The sequence below is a fragment of the Drosophila arizonae genome, chromosome X (genome assembly GCF_054131065.1).
Source record: "Drosophila arizonae isolate 15081-1271.41 chromosome X, UAZ_ARI_1.0, whole genome shotgun sequence".
In the NCBI taxonomy this organism is placed as follows: Eukaryota; Metazoa; Arthropoda; class Insecta; order Diptera; family Drosophilidae; genus Drosophila; species Drosophila arizonae.
Genome location: NC_142927.1, coordinates 8,495,110 through 8,504,875, shown reverse-complemented (window position 1 = coordinate 8,504,875; position 9,766 = coordinate 8,495,110). Strand labels below are relative to the sequence as shown.

The following is a 9,766-nucleotide window of genomic DNA, read 5'->3' as shown; positions in this document are numbered from 1 at the left end:
TAAACATGCCGTTTATGAGCATAGACAAGCCCACGCCAGTCCGGCCGAGATGGGGATAGGATGGGATAGGAGTATTGTCGAGTCGATGGTCGCCTCTGCCGTAAAAGGAAGATGGACTAAGTACTGCGCCATAGCTGTCATAGAGCTGACCATAACGTTGCATTGTGTGCTCACTGTGTGTGTGTGTGTGTGTGTGTGTGTCTGTTTGTGTGTGTGCCAAGAAGCGAATGTCAATAGCCAAAAGCAGCTGTCAAAATACAGACACCCTATGTGCCCGGGCTGTTAATGTAATTTGACAATGAATCGTTACGTCTAAAATCTGACTGTACCAGAGGACCTAGCGACTTTTCGACCTTCCGGCCAGTCCGGCGTATCCATGTGTGCGGAGCTCAGAGTTCAGGGCTCTCAGCTCAACTCAACTCAACTCAACTCAATCGATTGGCAGTGCGGCATTTTAGGGCATTTTCTAGGTAATCGACTTTGATGGCCAGCAGAGACAGTGAACGGCAACTTAATGAGTTGCCAGCTCGCGTGGCGATATACATAGATGTATATATGGAGTATGTGTATATATGTACATGTACATATGTATATGTGTATATAGAACATAAATCGCGTCTGGTCGTTTATGAAAACATTTGGCGAGATCGTTAAGTTTGAATTCGCATTAAACATTGGCACTTGGGGCCGCCATTTTGTTTCGCTTGCGCAATGCAAAAAGCTTATGGCACAAACAGCAAAAAAAAGAAGAAGAAGAGGAAGAGGAAGAGGAAGAAACAACGCATTTTAATAGAGCCGCACTTTCATAATGCTCTCCTAACGGCCTTAATGCGTGTGCACTTAAATCTATAATATAAGAATGCATAAAATATTGCATAGTATAAATTATAAGGGCCGTGGCGTGTGTTAGGGTGGACCTATTTTGCGTAGTGCGAGCGTTAGAGCTTTGCGAGTAAATGAAGCTGACAATCTCTCAGAGCAATAATGATCATTATGAAAAGCTGATAAGCTAATGAGCTCATTATCAAAAGGGCTCTTGATAGAAGGGCTACAGCAGCTGAGAGGCAAAGAGGAGTTTTTAAGCGGGAAATAGAAGATTTTTACTATAGAATATTTATTTTGAAGTTGATGTCTTCAATCGAAGATATATAGATACGTATGTAGATATAAGATATATATCTTACTCTCATAGCTTTTAAGCTAGAGCAAAGCAAGCTACAGCGAAAATCAATGATTTCACTCTCAGCACAGAATCTTGCCCTGGCAGTAAAACTCAGTAGAAACTGTATGATGCATGCATTTTATGGCTTAGTAGCTGCAACTTGATAATTTAGTTGTAATTGAAGCTTTTAGTTAATCAACAGTATTGATTAATTGAAATGGAGAGGCTGCAGCTATTACAGCGATCAAGGTCCAGCCTAAAAGCAAGATAGCAAAATTGCATTAAATTAATGCTATGTTAACGCAAAATTGCGTTCACAAATCCAATCTGCCAGTTCCAGTTCCAGTTGCCAGTTGCTGGCGTCGATAAATGAGTGGAGAGATGGGCGCTTATGGGCCGAGGACCACACTGGATTACAGGCTGCACGGCCTGCTTTGTCAATGGAGAACGGCGACCGGCAGGAAGGGCCCGAACGGACTTGGACCTGCTGAAAGTCGAGCAGCTGTAATTTGGGGCAGCATCTTTCGGAGCACTTGAGGCTGGCTGGCAGCTTGCCTGGCTCCGGTAGCTACTGCTGCTGCTACGGCAGCTGCTGCGGCAGGCATTCATTTGCACAGACCGGGTTTCGATTTGTGGTCGGAGCGGCTCTTGAAAGCCAACGGCCAGCAGGTGTGCCAGCAGGCGTGTCAGCTGTGCGTCAGGTGTGTCAGGTGTGCCAGGTGTGCCAGCGTGTGCTGTGCAAAAACTTAACAAGCTGGTCAGGCGGCCAAATAGATAAACTGGCGTCACATGCTCCGCAATTTGACTCCATTGCACATCAGCTTATGTGCCAGGTGTTGGTTAAGGCACACACACACACACACACACACATAGTATACAGGTGCATGCCAGAGACAAGCGTTTCAGATTTACAAAACATTTTATACATTGAGGGCGAGGGTCGCCAGTTGCAGCTCAGATTCCGCTAGATGCTGCCCTCTATGTTTGCGGTGCCCAGGGACGACTGTTGATGCCACGGCTTCTGCTCCTGCTGCTCCTGCTACTCCTGCTGTTCCTGCTGCTCCTGCTGCTGCTGCAGCAATTGCAGCACGTCCATCAGTGGCCCATTGTCTGTGTCGCGCATACATAATGAAGTGGACCCGAATCAGCAATGTGACTGGCCCTCTGGCCTCTGGTTACCCAGTTCCTCTGCTCCTGCTGCCACGCCTGTTGCATTTACCTGCAGCAGTTCCTGTTCCGCCTCGTCTGCCTAATGACGATGCCAATGATGATGATGATGATGATGATGATGCTTCTGCTGCTGCTGCTGCTGTAGATAATGAAGCTACTGTTGCTGCCATTTTTGGGGCTGCAGCTGGCGATTGGCTGACTGTTTGAATAGGGCTTAGAGAGTGGAGGAAATGGAGGTGGAAATGGAAGTGGAACTGGTAGCGGAGTGGTACTTGTGCTCTGTATTGAAAGAAGCGCAATTAGCACTTCGATTGTGTGTCGGGCTGGCGCGATTTGCATCAAATTAATGTCTTCATCAACGGACAAACAGAGGCGACAATTTGTATACGAGCGACAAAGGTCACCAAAACAGTGCAACTATTCAGAGAGAGAGGGAGAGGGAAGATAGAGGGAGACAGAGAGCGAGATAGAGGGCAGAGAAAGAAGAAAGAGAACGGGCTGGTCAGGTCATTTTGCAGTATTTTATCTGCAAGCTCTTCAACTTCACTAATCAAGTTGACTCCTAACTATGATATGAGAAACTGTGTTGCGATTGCTGAAAGAGCTGCTAGGACTGATTGACTGATGAAAGGATTGGGAATGGGGAAACTGTTACTTGGATAGTGTTCTAATTAGTTGAAGTTGTACCTTAAGCTGAGCTCTAAGAATGTTTGCTATAAATGTTCTTGGCGGCTTTGCTTTGTGGTTTACTGAGAACTGAAATCAAAGCTCAATTTCAGCTATTACTTTGATTGACCTCGATCTTAGAGGTTAATAAGTGTAAGACGTAAGACTAAATTCTCTGTTTTCCTCGACTTTCCTATAAAGTCATTTAGTAACTTAACTTGAAGTTAAGTTCAACTTGACTTAAACTTTACGTGAGCTTGATCAACTGAACTTGAAGTTAATTTAACGTAAACTTAACTTGAACTTGACCAACCTAACTTGAGCCTAAGTTTAACTTGCACTTACTTTAACCTGAACTTGACTAACTTAATTTTTATTTAGTTTGAAACTATATTTAACTTAAACCTAACATGAACTTGACTTAACTTGAAGTTAAACTCAGATTGAATTTAACATGAACTTGATTTGCATTTAACAACAACTTAAATTGAGTCCGTAAAGAACTTAGCTTAAGCTTGAATATAGCAAGTCCGCAGGACTTCTGAATTCTCTTCAGGAAATGTAGATATTTCCATCATGAACTTTACTCCAATTGCCTAAAGCAAGTAGGCCTTGCTAACTTTACTCCAATCTCTAAACAGTAAGAAACAAAATTGCCTAGAGAAAGTAGGCCTTGCTAACTTTACTCCAATCTCTAATGAGTAAGTAAAAAAATTGCCTAGAGCAAGTAGGCCTTGCTTTTCACTGACATATATATATAGGAAAAAAATATTCGATAGACTCAGTCAAGTATACGAATACTTCAATACTCATCAAAAATAAAAATATATTTTGTAATAATTGGACATAATGTATTCTTCGGATATAGATGAAACCAACCGATATTGCTACAATCTGTGCACATTTAATCCATTCGGGGAGGTGAAGCAGGTGGACTATGCCAACACTTGTGCCATGAAGGGTGAGCCGGCTGTGGGCATTGTGACTTTAGACGGCGTTGTGTTGGCCACCCAGAAGAGGTTGAAACTGAAGTATGCCATCGGCGAGTCGGTGGAGAAGGTGAAAGAAATCGGCTCCACCATGGGCATTACCTTTTCCGGCCTGTTTCCCGACTTTCGCATCATCACAAAGCTGTACCGCAAGACGATTGCCGAGTTCAACCTCGTTCACGACCATCCATTGCCAGTGCACTGTCTAATGAGATCCGTGTCCACTTCCATGCAGGAGCTGACCCAGTCGACGGGAGTGCGTCCCTTCGGCTTATCCCTGCTGCTCGCCGGCTTTTCGGATAATCGTGGCCAGCTCTACTTCATGGATGCCGCTGGCAGCAATTCGGCCTACAAGGCCTGCGCCATCGGCCGGCATATGCACGAGCGCACGCTCTTCCTGGAGAGAAAGTACCGCAAGCGCATGGATGCCGAAGACGGAGTATCGTTAGCAGTTCAGTCCCTGATGCTGAGGAGCCCAAGGGGACTATCCGCCGATCAGATGGAGGTTGCGGTTGTCGAGGACTACGGGATGTATCGCATTGATGAGGAGACTGTTGCCAAATATATGTAAAATGACAGTTAGGCTATGTGAATTGTGGAGCGGTGGAAATGAAACATAGCACAATTCACAATCCGATTCGAACGGGTGGGATGAAACATTTATTTTACAATTTACGGGAAGTTAGGTATGAAACAGATGGAATGAAACACTGTCTATAAACTATAAGCTAAATTCGCAAAGCACTCTTCTTTTCTAGGAATGACTGGAATGAAACAGCGGTGTACTACAATACAATCCAAACGGAGAAACTACATGAAACATTTAAGACAATTGAGACAACGTTGGATGTGAAACAGGTGGAATAATAGAAGTGAAGGAAATTAAATACAGCACGGATGGAATGAAACACATAATACAATTTATGAGCAGCTCAAGATGAGAGGAGCGAAGTTTTTGGTAGAGCAAGCCTAGCATGGAAGACTTTGGTAGACACAGAGAGAATGAAACATGGGATAGGATGAAACATTGGACGCTTTTTACACTTTTAAATATTGCAATTCTCTTACCTTCGATTAGTCGTGGAACACTTGGAATGAATGAAACTTGTATTATTTCTACTCAATTGGGCATATACCATATATTTCAAATACATACAGACCTGGGAGACGACTGCACATGGAACACTGAAATGTAACCGACATTAGTTCAACTAATGTTGGGCACTTAAATAACATTAGAATAGAATACATGTATTCGAGCAAATGCAAAAAACAATGAATGTACAAATAAATCAGTCAACCAGCTGGAATGAAACATCAACTTTTTTAATTCCTATTTCTAAGAATTTTCCAAGAGCGAAATGAAACAAATGCGAAGCGCGATAAGCTAGAATGTTAGCTAAAAGATTTGTTGCGTTGCGCTAAACTTTCTCACTTTTGTTGTTTCCCTTTCCCACTCTCTCTCTCTCCTTCTCTCTCGCTCTGTCTCTTTCTGGAGGCATTCTCATCTGTTGCAGCGATCTGTTGCATCAGATTTGATGCATTGTTCTTGGAATACAGCCGCGAGAAGTATAGTTAGAAAGACAGAGAGAGAGAGGGAGAGAGGGAGAGGGGAAAGAGTGAGAGCGAGACAGAAAGAGAGAAAGAGAGAGAGAGAGAGAGAGACTATACAAATGGAATCAGCACAATTCTGGGCGTTAGGATGTGAACTGGTGCACGACGATGACACGGACGAGGCCAGGGAGGGGGAAGCGAAAGGAGACCTAACAAAGATGAGGATGATGATATTTTGCTCTCTTCCTTTCCCGTTGCAGATGTGTCAAGTGGCACTTGCGGCGTCGCTTGACCGGAGAGCAGGCGTGCACCGGCTTACGACTGGCTATTGGGATGCTGCGATGCTGCGATGCTGCGGTGCTGCTGCGGTGCTGGGATGATGGAGCCGGCGTTTCACCTGGCGACCAGAGTTGTCGTGTTTTTGTCTCCCGGCATCCTTTATTTATTTATTTTCTTGCCCGGGTTTTGGTTGCCCAGCCATTTCTTGTTTTCCCTTCGTTCTCTTCTCTTTTTTTTTATACTTTTATTTCATTTGCCTTCAATGCAATTATACTGGATAAATATCTTCTTCCGTTTTAGCTGTAATTACAAAAGTTTAATTGAGTTTTCTCGGCTCGTTGTGTTCGTTTCTTTTTCCCTACTTCATTTTTTGTTTTGCACTTGTTTTTGTCCTGTTGTCGTCGTCCTGTTCACCGCTCGTCGACATCTCTGGCGCTGGCTGTCGTTGCGGCTGGCTAGGAACTTTATCCAACATCCTCTCGCTCTTGCTTGCTCTCTCTGTCTCTTTCTCTTACTCTCCGTCTGTCTCTATGTTAAGTCGTCGTGGCAGTGAAGCTGTCGCCGTGGCTGCCGCTGACGCTTTTTTCCCCATCTGGATCTGTCTCCAGCTGTATATTCTTTTTTTATTGTTGATGTTGCAAAAACAAAAACAAAAACAACAACAACAACAAAAAAAAAGAGTTGTTTTCAGCCTGCGAGGCCTGTCTATCTGCTGCCACGTAAATGTTTTTCGCCACAATAAGAGAGAGATAGCTAGACAGACAGACAGACAGACACCGAGTGTGCGAGAGGGAGAGAGAGAGAGAGAGAGAGAGGGGCAGATAGGCTGTCAGACTGCGGACCGCCTGAGGCTGAGTAATTTCTTCTACTTTGAACGTCCCAAGGACAGGCGTAATAAAAAGTGATTAAAACTGAGCGCAATTTGACTTAAAGCCGTCTGCCCTAACCTCACTCGAGCAGTGCTGCCAATTTGTTTTAAATAAATAGCGAAAGTGTTGAGCAACGGCGCAAAGCAACGCACACGCCTCACATGACAGTTGCTCTTGGATTTTAGCCGAGCGCATAAGGATGAGCGCTACAGATTCTGGTTAATTTATTCATTGCAAATTTACATGCTCATGTTTGCAAATTTAAAAACTGCACACACATGCACACACACACACACACACACACACGCACAGACACATAGAAAGCGAAAAAGACGGCAAGTGCATAGTTAGAAAGAGTGTGACAGAGAGGTGAACGGCATGGCGGGGGGGCAGAGATAAAGCCGAGTACTGGGGCCGTGCAAGCGAGTTTATTCAAAGCAGACTCTCCTAGTAATATGTAAATCGCATTGCCAGTGCCAAAGTGGAATTTGCTCAGAGTCAGCAGGCTTCCCAGTTGCAACTGCAACCGCAGGTCCACCTCAGCAGCGCTTCACTTCCATTCTCCACTCTCCACTCTCCGTCCTCAGCTATCCGCCTCTATGTTCTCGGTGCTCTACCACATCCACATTCACATTCGCATCAGCGCCTCCGTATGGCGAAACGTTCAGTTATTTTCCTATGGGAAAAATCCACTTGACGCTACCCCAATATTTACATATCATAGTTGGCTCCACAAATGAATTGGTGTGAGAAACACTCACGCAACGAGAGAAAGAGAGAGAGAGAGAGAGAGGGCAGATATGGGAAGAAGTGTGAGAAAAGAGAGTGGAAGTACGTGCCAAGTAAATGCGACGTGTTGCGTTAAACACTCAAGCCTATTCACTTATATGCATACATAACATTCATATAACATATGTTATATATTATATGTACAAGGTCTATAAATTGGAAAGTTGTATGCACTTATCTCTGATATATTTGTAGAAATAAGTACTTATAAATGACTCATGTTGTGTATCGTGTAAATGTTATATAACATATGTTAAGTATTATGTATATGCTACATAACATATGTTAAGATATATTTTCTTGAAGAAAGTATGTACAGAGAATAAACTTTAGTAGTTTCATGTAAAGAAATCCTCTAGTTCAGGTTATTTTGAGTATTACTTAAAAGAAAGATTCATGTTAAGGTTTTCCTAATAGAACATATGTCTGCCTCTTTTTTATTAATTTCATGTTGATGCTTAAAAGATTTGAGGCAGCAATTGAAGCGCTTGACAAGCTCATTTCACCCACCTCATTCTAAGCTAAAAATACATATAAAAAACAAAGAACTTTTTTAGCAAATATAATATAGCAAATTAGATGCGCCTGAGTAATCGAATATTTATGATGGGACATGAACAGCAGCCAAAAATATATACATACAGATGTATTTACAGATGTCCAAGCATCCCCATAAAACATAGCTACACGCTGTACCCAAGAAACCACACATACTACTGCTACTACTACTACTACTACTACTACTACTACTGTGGGCGAGAGGTGGGAGTGTGTCGCTTGTCAAAACAAATCCGTAAGAGATTACATTAAAAGGCGCATTTGGACAGCTCAATCGCAAAATAGAATACACCTATACGAACCGACAGACAGACAGACGTACATAACTTTATATGAAATATCTATATTTATATGTAGTCCATGTGGAATGCATGCGAAAATATCTCCATTGGATTTAGTAGACGCCAGCGTGCACCCAACTTAAGCCCAGTCCTTAAGTCCCTCTATCCCTTTTCCTTCAACGCGAATATTTTCCTTTTACTAGTTGTGTTTTATCTCCCTTCCTCTGTGTGTGTTAGTGTGTGTGAAATTGATGGAGAGTTGTGTAATACGAACTGACAGTAGTTTTCATTACGAATGCATGCGATTTACTGTTTTTTACCTTTTTTTATTCGATTTTCGAGTGGGCTGTGGTCGGGGCCAAAAATATGAGCAATGTTTGTTTAGTTGTTTGATATTAAGACAATTCGAGTTGGTTAGTTCTTGAACTTTTTTGGCACTGCGCACATTGGAGATGGAGTTAGAGTCTCACCTAAACCTGAAGGCAATTTTAGACGTGGGACCTGGCACTTAAGATTGGGCACCTGAGCTTGACTCTTGAGCGATACGTTTTCAAATGGCTGACTTGAGACTCGAATGTCGAGACTTGGGGCTTAGACTTAGAGTTGAACTTGGACTTGAGATCTGATACTTCATCGAAACACTTGAGCCTTTAGGCTTGGGTCTCAGCTTGGCGTCAGTTCTGACACTCGATACTGGAAAATCGAGAGCTTAGGAAACTTTAACTTAGAGCTGGTTTTGGGGCTTCAAGCTGAGATTCAGAGTAGAGGCTAAAAATGGACTTAACACTTGAGATGTGATACTTGAGTCAGAGATTTGGAATTTGGATTTGTACTTAAGCTTGAACTTCAGGCTAGATATAGATATGTACTTGAGGCTTCATATTGGAAACTTCAGATTGAGGACTTCAGATTGAAGATTTCAGATTGGAGACTTAAAATTTAAGACTTCAGATTGTAGACATAAGATTGACGACTCGAGTTTGAAAACTTCAGTTTGGAGATCTACGATTGTGGACTTCAGATGGAGACATCAGATTGAATACTTCAGATTGGAGACTTCAGATTAGTGATATCCGATTGGAGACTTTAAATTTAAGACTTCAGATTGGAGACATATGATTGAAGACTTGAGATTGAATAGATTGGAGACTTCACATTGGAGACTTCAATTTAGAGACATCCGATCGAAGACTTCAGATTGGAGACTCGAGTTTGGAGAGTTCAGTTTGGAGACCTACGATTAAAGACTAAAGACTAAAGATTCAGAGATTCAGATTGGAGACTTCAGATCAGACATTTCGGACTGAAGACTTCGAATTGGAGACCTCAGATTGGACACATCACATTGCAGACTTCATAGTACAGACTTAAGATTGAAGTCTTCAGACTTGACTCTTGAGATTGAGTATTTGGCATTGACTGTCAGCTACAGATGTATAAATTAATTAT

The 9,766-nt window shown here is 42.7% G+C and overlaps 1 long non-coding RNA gene and 1 pseudogene across 2 annotated transcripts; one reads left to right on the top strand and one right to left on the bottom strand.

The window, feature by feature from the left end:
• The first annotated feature begins 3,726 nt into the window (after positions 1-3,726).
• On the top strand, positions 3,727-5,302 carry LOC108618545 (proteasome subunit alpha type-2 pseudogene; annotated as a pseudogene). Its single transcript, XR_016271122.1, has 2 exons — positions 3,727-4,673; positions 4,746-5,302. The product of XR_016271122.1 is annotated as a proteasome subunit alpha type-2 pseudogene (transcript).
• LOC149267849 (uncharacterized) lies at positions 4,307-6,708 on the bottom strand. The gene is made up of 2 exons (XR_016271123.1): positions 6,183-6,708; positions 4,307-6,120 (listed from the first exon to the last, which is right to left on the bottom strand). It is a non-coding gene; the product is annotated as an uncharacterized LOC149267849 (long non-coding RNA).
• Between the last annotated feature and the right edge of the window lie 3,058 nt (positions 6,709-9,766).